Source organism: Eucalyptus grandis, chromosome 2 (assembly GCF_016545825.1).
Source record: "Eucalyptus grandis isolate ANBG69807.140 chromosome 2, ASM1654582v1, whole genome shotgun sequence".
Classification (NCBI taxonomy): Eukaryota; Viridiplantae; Streptophyta; class Magnoliopsida; order Myrtales; family Myrtaceae; genus Eucalyptus; species Eucalyptus grandis.
In genome coordinates this window covers 19372251-19382896 of record NC_052613.1, presented here as the reverse complement: position 1 = coordinate 19382896, position 10646 = coordinate 19372251, and the positions used below count along the sequence as shown (strand labels likewise).

Genomic DNA, 10646 nt, shown 5'->3' with positions numbered 1-10646 from the left:
GGTCAATTAATTAAAGAAGGGTAATCTTGTGATCAACCCTCCCAAGAAAAAGAATTCATTGAACCTCGAAACAATATCATAGCGGCTATGAAGCTCTAGATATCATGCTACCATGTGGATGTAGAGTAGCTCATTGCCCATTTTATAATCTTTTTTTTTTCTTTTCATATGATAAAAGTCAACGTAAAAAAGTAGTTTCAACTACTTCCTCATCAATTACGATTACTTAAATTTATAGCACCATCAAAATTAAATTTTCTTGTTTTTTTGCTGAGTTAAAATGAAACGAAATCGTTATCTTCTATCTATTCCCACTTTCCATGCACCTTTTTTTCTAGTAAAGGATTACCTCAATAAGAAAAATTATTTCAATGAAAAGACGATTATGCCCTTCCAGAATCATCCAATGACACTCCGTCCCGTCACGAAGACAGGAACCCCCGCCTTTTAGCTCTCTCTCTCTCTCTCTCTCTCTCTCTCTCTGATCAAGTTCGCCGGAATACACCACGCCCGCTGTGAAAAGACCCTCCAAGATGGCAGAGAAGAGCAGAGTCCTGGTGATCGGAGGCACCGGAGAAATTGGAAAGTTCATCGTGAAAGCGAGTGCTAAGTCCGGTCGCCCTACCTTTGCTCTTGTGAGGGAGTCCACTCTCTCCAACCCCGCCAAGGCCGAAATCATCGAAGGTTTCAAGAGCTTAAGCGTGAACCTAGTCCATGTGAGTAGTTATTCCCGTGTGATTTGGTCGTTTCCCACATTTGGTGCCGCTTTGAGGAATCGAAGCGTCCCTTGCCATTTGATCATGCTCGGAATTCTGAGAAATGTCTTTAACCAGTAGCATCGGAGTCGATTTTCATCTTTATCTTTCACAAGATCGAGTTGATGGAGTCATGTCACAATTCGGCGTTGCTTTTTATCTTCTCTGATATTTCGGCCTCGTAAGTTGGCGAAACCAGAAACAATCTCCCTCTCGTCTTTCACACTGACTGGCGAATCTCCTTAGCTTCGCATGCTGAAACGAACGTGTACATTTTTAGACAAATCTTGTAAAAGTTTCCATTTTTAGGCAAATATTATGAAAATTTCCATATGTTTCGTACTGTGTAGATGAATTTTTATACAGAAGTACATGTGGCTGATCTGTAATTCAGATGTCATTGCAAATACCTTGTTGTAACCTTTCAAAAGATTGGTAGGTAATGCATGGACAAGAATTCTGTGGATAGCAGCTTTTTTTTTTTTTTTCAAATTTCTCATAACACTTTTTCTCGTCTGGTGAAGGTATTGAAGTCTTATCTACATCAGATTTCGTATTTCTCCTTTTTCGTAGTCGTCCTACTGGCCAAAATTGGATCGGTTGATGATTGCTCACTTTATTGATTGTTTTTCCATGCTCTTGGTTATTTGATTCTCAGGGAGACATATACGATCAAAAGAGTCTGTTGAGTGCGATTAAGCAAGTTGATGTGGTAATCTCTGCTGTGGGGCGAGCACAGCTAGAAGACCAAGACAGGATTGTTGCAGCCATCAAAGCAGCCGGGAATATCAAGGTTGTGCCGTGTCTAGTAATTTCATTTCGAGTTATTATTGTTTGTTTAGCATTTGATTGACGATATAGGTTGGTGTTAGTTGTTAGCCTAAGTCTTTTCTTCTAGTATGAGTGCATCACGTTCTTATTGTGAGCTCTGCTTTGATGAAATGGGATGGATTCACTTTTTATCTATAGACTTCACTTCTTTCCTTTTTAAATGGTCATAACTTTGTGTAGAAGTCGTCGGTGAAATTTGAGGCTAACTATTTCAAATTCAAGTACCGGACAATGCTGGCTTCACCATGGTTATGTTTTTTCCTCTAGGTCATCGAAAAAGTCAAAAGGTTTTAAGCACTCAATATGGATTACAGTCATGTACCCCGCTCTTTGAACAATAATGAGAAACATGAACTACTTAATCCTTCAAATGGTCTTTTTCGGTAGAATTATTAATGTAGCAAATAAGTTTTTAGAACCCAGCTAGTGGATAGTTTAGTACTTGTTGCTTTGAGGGGGTTGATGGTTAGAACTTACCTGATATTTTAATACTTGTGAAAAGTGTCCAAGCAAGCAGCATCTTTGCATATTTTATACTTGACAAAGTTATCTGGCTATTGCCCTAACAATTAAATCTTCAATTTTCTTTTCTTCTACTTTTCTAATAGCACTTAGGGTACGTATGGTGATATTTCTGTTTTCGGGAACAATTTCTGTTCAAAAATAATTTTTCCTGTTTCTATTTTGAACATGTTTTTGAGCATTTAAATGCGTTTGATAACTACACAATTTTTTATCCTTGGAACAAAAATGCATTTGGTACGATCCCAAATATTTTTGTGATTTGAAATTTCTTTTAATTTATTAATAATTTTATTACATTTTTCTTTTTTTCCTTTTCTTTTCCTTCCTCTAGTCGATCGTCGGCCTTGGCCATGGTTGGCCAACGGCCTGACGAGCGACCTGCGAGGCTCAACCTCACCCGGCCACCACAAGGTCGGCGTTGCCCACCTAGGCATTGCCAACCTCATGGTGGTTGGGCAAGGTTAAGGGGCCTCTGGCAATCGATGAGCTTGGGGTGACCTCACCGGGGGCTGGCAAGGGTTTGGCGAGGTCGTTGGGCCTCGTTTGGCTAGTGTTTGTTTTTATTGTCGCTATGTTCTAGTCACATATTGAAGAAAAAAGTGAAATTCAGTCTCATATGAGTTTGGTTTCTCTTTTTGACAGAACTCATGTAAATTTGTTGGATGAGGGGAATGCGCTCTAGTTTTTTGTTGCTTTCTAATAAAAATGCCTCTTCTGAATAAATTAATTTTCTATTTAGAGATTCTTGCCTTGAGTTTGGAACCGATGTGGATCGTGTCCATGCTGTGGAGCCTGCAAAAAAATGGATATGCTATCAAAGCCAAGATCCGCCGCCTTGTTGAGGCTGAGGGAATCCCTTATACATATGTGGCTTCAAACTCTTTTGGAAGTTACTACCTTCCGACATTGTCACAGCCCGAGGCTACAGCTCCCCCTAGAGATAAAGTTGTAATCTTAGGGGATGGAAATGCAAAAGGTAAGAAGCAATTCATTGAAATGCGCATTTTAATTAGTTAATATTTTTTTGTACATTAACAACGAATTAATTACGGTAGTGATCAAAGTGAGAGGCAATTCTTGAAGCTTGATAATTTCAGGGTAACGTCCTTGTGCGGAGATAATGGGACTCTTACATCCATTAGTCTTCAATTTCAGAGACTAATATGTGATATGAATGTGTTGTGGTTTATCTTGGCATAATACCACCTAGCGGGCAGATCACGAAGGTTCTCTTTATGTATTTGTTTGGGAAAAGAACATATGAATGCATTTGTCTGCATGTTGTCTAATGAATCTGTTTGATAAGATAATTCTTCTTCAATGTGAGCCGAAAGTAGCCCTAGGAAGATCGATGGCTCTGTGATTTATTTATTAGCCAAATTGTAAAACTCTCCCTGTCAATATGTAGCGGTGTTTAACAAGGAGGATGACATCGGCACCTATACCATCAAAGCTGTGGATGATCCAAGGACCTTGGACAAAATTTTGTATATCAAACCTCCTGCCAACACCTACTCGATGAATGAGCTCGTGTCTTTGTGGGAGAGAAAGATCGGCAAGACCCTAGAGAGGGTGTATGTTCCAGAGGAACAGGTTAGAAAAGAACATTCAAGGTCGGGATGCATTTTTATTGGATTTAAGTGCCTGAAATCTCTCTGTTCTCTCTCGACATTTAAAGCTTGTCCGATCATATTGCGAGGCGGCGGTTCCACACAACATGATATTGGCATTATCCCATTCTGTCTTCGTGAAAGGAGACCAAGCGAACTTCGAGATTGAGCCATCATTCGGAGTGGAAGCTTTGAGCTCTACCCCGATGTCAAATACATGACCGTGGATCAGTACCTCGATCAATTTGTTTGATTATCGAAACCGAACATGCTTGTAAATTTCTCACATCACCGTGCGGTAATAAATAATATAGGATGCTGCTTCTCGGGATCCTAGTGTGAAATGTTAACCGCCGATCATCACATGGCATGTACAACCCCAAGTCTCGAGGACACTATAAAGTATGAATGTTCAATGTGGCGCGTCTCTGCGGTGCTTGGAGAAGTTGCTTCTGTTTTGGAGTTTGATATGGGTTCATGGGCTAATCGAAGCTAACACAAAGACACGGGTTTCTCTATTTTTGTATGTCATGTTATCTTTCTCGTCTAAAAGAATAACAAGTTAAAATAGGCGTAAACCGACTGTCAAACTTGTCGTAATTTTGAATCATCGTTAATGTTTTGGGGGATTCTAAGAGGCTGCGAGGGAACAAACGGGAAGAAAAAGAAGCATGCCCGATGAATCTGGATAAATCTTGAGCCAAATTCTTATTCCAAAACTTGATATATTGTGGATTATTGTCTAACTAAGTGTGTGTTTGGTTCGGTTTTCCAAAACTCATCATAAGTCAGGAATATCTAATGAAAAAAGATTAAATAGCTTATTTTGTCGAAAGTAACAGTCAACAACATCTGTTTTTAACGGGAGAGTTATCATTTTTGAATTTTGTAAAGAACACGCAGCCAATCATAAATCAAAACAATTGATTTCTTTTCTATCTCAATGGAGGTTTGGTCGACACAATAATCAATTTTCTTGATCAAATTTAGACAACTTTTAGTAAGTCAAGTTGTTATTTAAAAAAAATTCACGTCACGTACTCATTCTCCACCGTAAATTTCTTCTCTTTCGTAGACCACTTTTTTGTGTACTCATTTTCCGGGCGACGGGTGATGGGGGTGGGAAAGTCAATTCACCGAAAAGACAATTATACTCTTTTGGAACCAAAATAAAAGGACGATTCATCTCAATGCGTGCCAACAGCCAACAACAGTTGCAGCACAAGACAGGGAAAGTTTGCCGGGAAGAATCGCACCTCCGCCGTAAAAGAACCCTCGAGATGGCCGAGAAGAGCAAAGTGCTGGTGATAAGAGGCATTGGATACATCAGAAAGTTCATCATGGAGGTGAGTGTTACATCCAGTCACCCTACCTTCGCTCTTGTGAGGGAGTCCTGTGACATCCCGAAATTCCAATTCTATTTTCAATTGAATAAGTTTGGCTTTTCATCGACGCACCCATAGTTCTATTCTCTGAGCTGATTACTCACGAGATAACTAGTCTATCTGGTGAAGCAGTTAAGGATTTTGACGCAATAAACTTGAGAATTCGACCAGAAATCAACTACTCGACCATGCTAATTTGCAAGGGTCAATACGACACTATCAAAATCGATCAGAGACCGGAGATAGGTCGATTCGATAGAGGTATGTAATTAGTGTGTAGGCGATTCCACCGGATTGCAAAATTTCTGTCAACAGCACTAGACCAATTTTTCTATTATTTCTGTATCCTATGCCCATATTTGAAACCTTGAGATTTTCACGATAACCGAGAGTCGTCAATGTGTCGAAGATGCACAATGTGGCTCGAAAATAATCAATCACAGGTCAATTGCACTAAAAAATTTTAAGAGCTACTCGGTAGGCTAGATCATGTTAAAATTGTGTCTGGTTTAAATTAGTGGTGAATTTAAACCCAATTTAAGAAATTGAAAGTTCTGTCATTCACAATTCATTTTAGGAACATTGACTCATCATTTGAAGATTTTTCTGCAAACTCGAGATTTTGGCAAAAAATCAAAGTAAGGCTATTTTGGACCAAGAAAATTAGAGGGCCTTTTTGTCGCATTTTTGACCATTAAGTTGGTTCAATTGATGAGGAAAAATCATGAGATGGACGATGGCACATTGACTGAATTTTGGACTCCAATTTGAGCTCAATTGGATGGGAATCGAATGAAATTTGGAGGGAATTGTCCAAATTCGTAGCCAAGGGGGTGCAGCAACATTTGAACCATTTAGAGAAGCTTCTAGGGGAAGTTTGAGTAAGGAAAAATGGCTGAGGATAGGGCTGATCAAGTGGGGACCAAGCAATGAGCATTTTGTTGGATATTTGAGGCCATTGGGTCCCCTTCTTGCTACAGCTATCTTCATCTCCCTCCTTGAGCCCACTTTATCCATTGTTGAGAGTTTTAGAGCTTGAGAAAAACTAGAGAAACCGGCAAGCCCTCCCCCTAGCTTGTCGATCACCGCCAAAGCCCCCTTGCCACCCGTTTGCTCGTCGCGAGCTTGCACGCCGCCTGTGAGCCGTCCGTCTGCCCAGCTCACGTCCCACTCGTTCGCCATCCCCCGCGTGTCCTGGCCATTGTTGAGACCTCCTGGTTGCCGTCCAGTCGCTGTTCGTTGCTGTCTAGCCAGCCGGAATCACCACCTAGAGTCACTGTAGCCACCGCCTCCCATCTCGTGCCGTTTTAGCCCCTTCGATCCAGCCCAGTAGCCCCGGGCAGTGGCTGAAGCTTAGCCCCTAGCTAAGAGCTTGTGGCCCGTTTTAAGGCCCGTCCGGACCTCCATTGGTGTCGCCGCGAGGCTCCCGGTATCGCTCACCCTGCGTCATCGACGTCGTGGACTCACTGGCCCGCTAAACCGGTGTGTTTACTTGTTAAACTCTGCTTATGGAGTTAATGACGCTTAGTGGATAATTAGTTTAAGCAAATTAAGGATTATGTGGTTAGTTAGTTTAGATTAGTGATTTAATTGTTCAATTATACATGTTAGGTGGTTAGAATATACTAATTAGAGACTAGATAGATTGTACTATTTATCTAGTTAGGTTCGAAAATTTTCTAGGCCCGTTCAGGTGGTTAGATTAGTATTTTCGGCCTAAGTTGGTATTTATGGTATTTCAATTGGTTTAATTAATTTTTTTTCCAATTTATTTAATTATTTAATATTTTTTGGAAATTACACTGGGATAGCCGGTGACTGGAATTTCGTGCTAATTGCAATGGCGTGCTTAGTTTATGCAATTGAGTGTTAATTTATGCAAATTGAGTGGTGATTGGAAATTTGATTATTTATTCAAAAATTGTGAAATTTCGATATTTAATTATAAAATTTCAGTGTCGGATTTTGACACCGAAAATAATTTTAAATACTATACCAAATAATGGGATTTTAAAAAGAAGGGTATAAGTTTTTTTGGTTCAAATTGACTGTGTAACCACGCACGTTTATTTTACCGTGTGTTTTTAATAGGAAGAAAATATGCTAAGTACATTATTTTAATTAGGACATTTGAATGCAAAGCACGATGTCTTGGCTAGGATTAGATGGGTGCATGAATTATATGAGAACCCATCACGAGCCTTTGGGACCGGGCGATGCTCCTTCGGGAATGCCCTAGGTCAACGGATGTCGGTCGCAGTGGAGGCTAGACCAATGCTCCTATGTGGAATTCCGTCTAGATGTAGACGTTGCCATGGTCGATGGTGCGAGACGACGCCTGGCTACGCCGAAAGACCACTAACTGTTGAGTCGGCCGTGGCAATTGGGTTGTAATCAATTGAGAAACATGATTGATTGATTTGACACGCCTGATTATAGGACAAAATTGTGTGGCACGGTATGGGACGTGTCATAACGATTTGGCTTTATAATCGGGACCCTTGTGTTTATTGAGATGAAAGTGGTGGCGTTCCAATTGATTGAGTTTGATTACTTGCATATGATTGTGTATTTGAAGTTTGTGCTAATTTGCGGGGAGAATGCGAGACAAGGTGAGTCTCTATGGTTGTGTGATTGTGTGGCTAGGTGTATTTCATTTATAGTTAGAGTTTAGGGGTTGAACTTGTTGAGACATTTTCTCATCTCATTGTGGGCTCAATTCTTTTTAGGTCCTTAGATGGCGGCCCCACCGGTACGCTATGGGTAGCCTCGGAAGGTTACCGAGCTAGTTACTAACTACCCTGTTCCCAGAGGCCACGGGGTCTAGGTCTATGAGCTCGTAGTGACCACTGTCTAGGTCGATGAGGGCCTACCTCAAAGGGTACCTCATCGATTTAGGGCATGGTTTTGCCGCGGGCTCAATGGATACGAGTTGGTCCCCTCCGGGGATTTGAGGTCCCCCTTTGTGGTAGTCGCGCCGCTTTTGGTGAGGGTACAACCGACCCTTTTGATGGTGCTTTGTGGTGGACTCGACACCCTCGAAGCTTGTGGAGTCCGAAGGATCGGTAAACGCATCCGACTAGTGGACTGTAGGATAGTTTCCTTTTGAGGATGATCTTTTTGGTAGACAGGACTAGTTTTGTATATAACTTAGTTTGTGTATAAAAGTGTGTTTTGGTTGTGAATTTGTTATTTTGCTTTTCCATCTCATGCTATTTGCTATCGGGGTTTGTTTTATTCGTTTCCGTATGTACAATAAAATAAATGGGTTGGCGACGCGTCTGGGACGTCGCAATTTCATTGACCAACGAGAGATGTGTGTGCGCTCGAAGCTCGGGGTGTGACATCCCCGCCGGAGTGGTACCGAGCTGGTCGATAGTTGGAGTGATAAGGTGCGGGTTCATGGGATAGTTCGTAGGAACGGCTTTTATTTTATGCTGATGCATTTGAGTGATAGCTGTTTGGTAGCTTGTTTGGTGTGATCGCTGAGCTTCTAATTCTATGTAGAATTGGAAAGCAGGTTTCCGTAAAGAACTTGCATAATGAGTGATTAGGAGCAGATGACTCCTAGGAAGAGGACCATGGGACCAATAACTCGGGGTAGGATGCCGACAAGAGTCGGTACTCGAGGTGGTTGTGGTTAAGCATTGGCTCAGGCCAGCACTAGTACCTAGCAGTGTATCAACTGCAGGGTAATTCGAGTACCTAGTAGAGGGCCACTAGAGCCAGAGTAGTCCCTGAAGGTGAGGTTCCGGTGTAGAACACCCTCCTGAGAGCCTTCACTAGCAAGTATCTTTCTAATAGTGCCCGAGAGTAGAAGATGGAGGAATCCCAACACCTCCGTCAAGGCATGCTAATAGTGGATCAGTATGAAGCTAAGTTTGCGGAGCTATCGCAATACGCTCCTAGACTGGTGAAGGATCTGGAAGATAGAGCTTAGAGGTTCAGAAATAGCCTTTGACTAGAGCTGAAGAATCCGCTGGTGCCATTCGACCTGAAGGATTACAATGAGCTGTACGGTCGAGCCTAGCTAATAGAAAGGAATCTGAACGAATAAGCCGCTACATCTGGGTCGCGGTTTAGTTCAAATAGAGATGGAAATAGGTTTGAGAAGAGACCTATGACAGGAGGAAGATTCCCTGTCCCACCTAACAGGAAAGGTGGAGTAGGTAAGTTAGCGCCGAGTCAGATGGACGTGTGTTGCTTCTGTTGAAGGCGACATGGATCGGCCCCGTGCCATTCTAGGCCGGGTGCTTGTTATGGGTGTGGCCAGCAAGGCCACTAAGTTAGAGATTGTCTCAGAAGACAGATGGGACCATAATAGTTGCTGCCGTCGCCACCGATAGGTTAGAATAGAGGGTTCGCGCCACAAATTGCATAATAGGGTGGATAGAATAGGCCTCCAGCACAGGGAAGGCTATACGCCATCACCAGAGGACAAGCAGAGGACTCTCCTGATGTGATCACAGGTACGGTCTCATTGAACAACAACGCTACTTATGCTTTATTTGACCCTGGTGCAACTTGTGACATCCCATATTTCCAACCCTATTTTCTACTGAATTAATCGAGCATTTCATTGACGTGCCTATAGGATTGTTCTCAGAGCTGATCACTCTCGAGATAACTTGACTGTCTGGGGAAGCTATTAAGGACTTTAAAGCAAATAGACTTGAGAATTCAACTAGGAATCGGCTTTTCGACCGTGCTTATCTTTAGAGGTCATTACGGCACAGTTAAAAATCGATTTGAGATCAGAGGTAGGTCTGTTCGACTAAGATGTGTGGCTGATCATGGGTGACTCCACTAAATTGGAAAATTCTCGTCAACCAGTACTAATCTGATTTTACTGTCGTTTTGGTACTCTGTGTCGATAATTGAATCCTCGAGATTTTCACAACAATTGAGAGTTGCCATTGAGTTGAGTGGGTTCATAATGGCTCAAAGAAAATCGACCAGGGGTCATTTGCCCTAAAAAGTTATGAAAACTACTAAGTAGTCTAGATCATGCTAAAAACGCGCCGAATGGAAATTAACTACCAATTCAAGTCCAATTTCAGAAATTGAAGATTCTGTCATGTCACAATAAATTCTAGGATTCACGACTCAGTCTCAGAAGATTTTTCTGACAACCGATGTTTTTTGGGAAAAAGTTAATTTATGACTGTTTTGTGCAGAAAAGGCTGGGGATTAATTTTTGTTGCAAAAATGGGAAGCAAGATGGATATGTGGGTGAGGAAAAATTCTAAGAGGATCAATGAGGCATCAATTGAATTTACTATGGCCAATTGAGATTAAATTAAGTAAGTTGAGGAATCCAATTAAAGCCAAATGATGTCAAATTCGTGTGCCCCATTCCCCCTAGCATTTTTGGACCATTTGACAAGTTGTGGGGGAGTGCCTTGGTGGCCAATTGACAGCCATGGAGGGCTGGCTTGGTGGACAAGCTTGTAGGGGACAAGGGTGTGGAAAATATTGGCCAAGGGACCTTCCATCTCTCCTTTATCCTCTCTCTCTCTCTCACTCACTCCACTGTCCAT

The 10646-nt window shown here is 41.8% G+C and overlaps 1 pseudogene; it reads left to right on the top strand.

Moving 5' to 3' along the window:
* The first annotated feature begins 355 nt into the window (after positions 1–355).
* On the top strand, positions 356–3942 carry LOC120290556 (annotated as a pseudogene).
* Positions 3943–10646: the final 6704 nt, after the last annotated feature.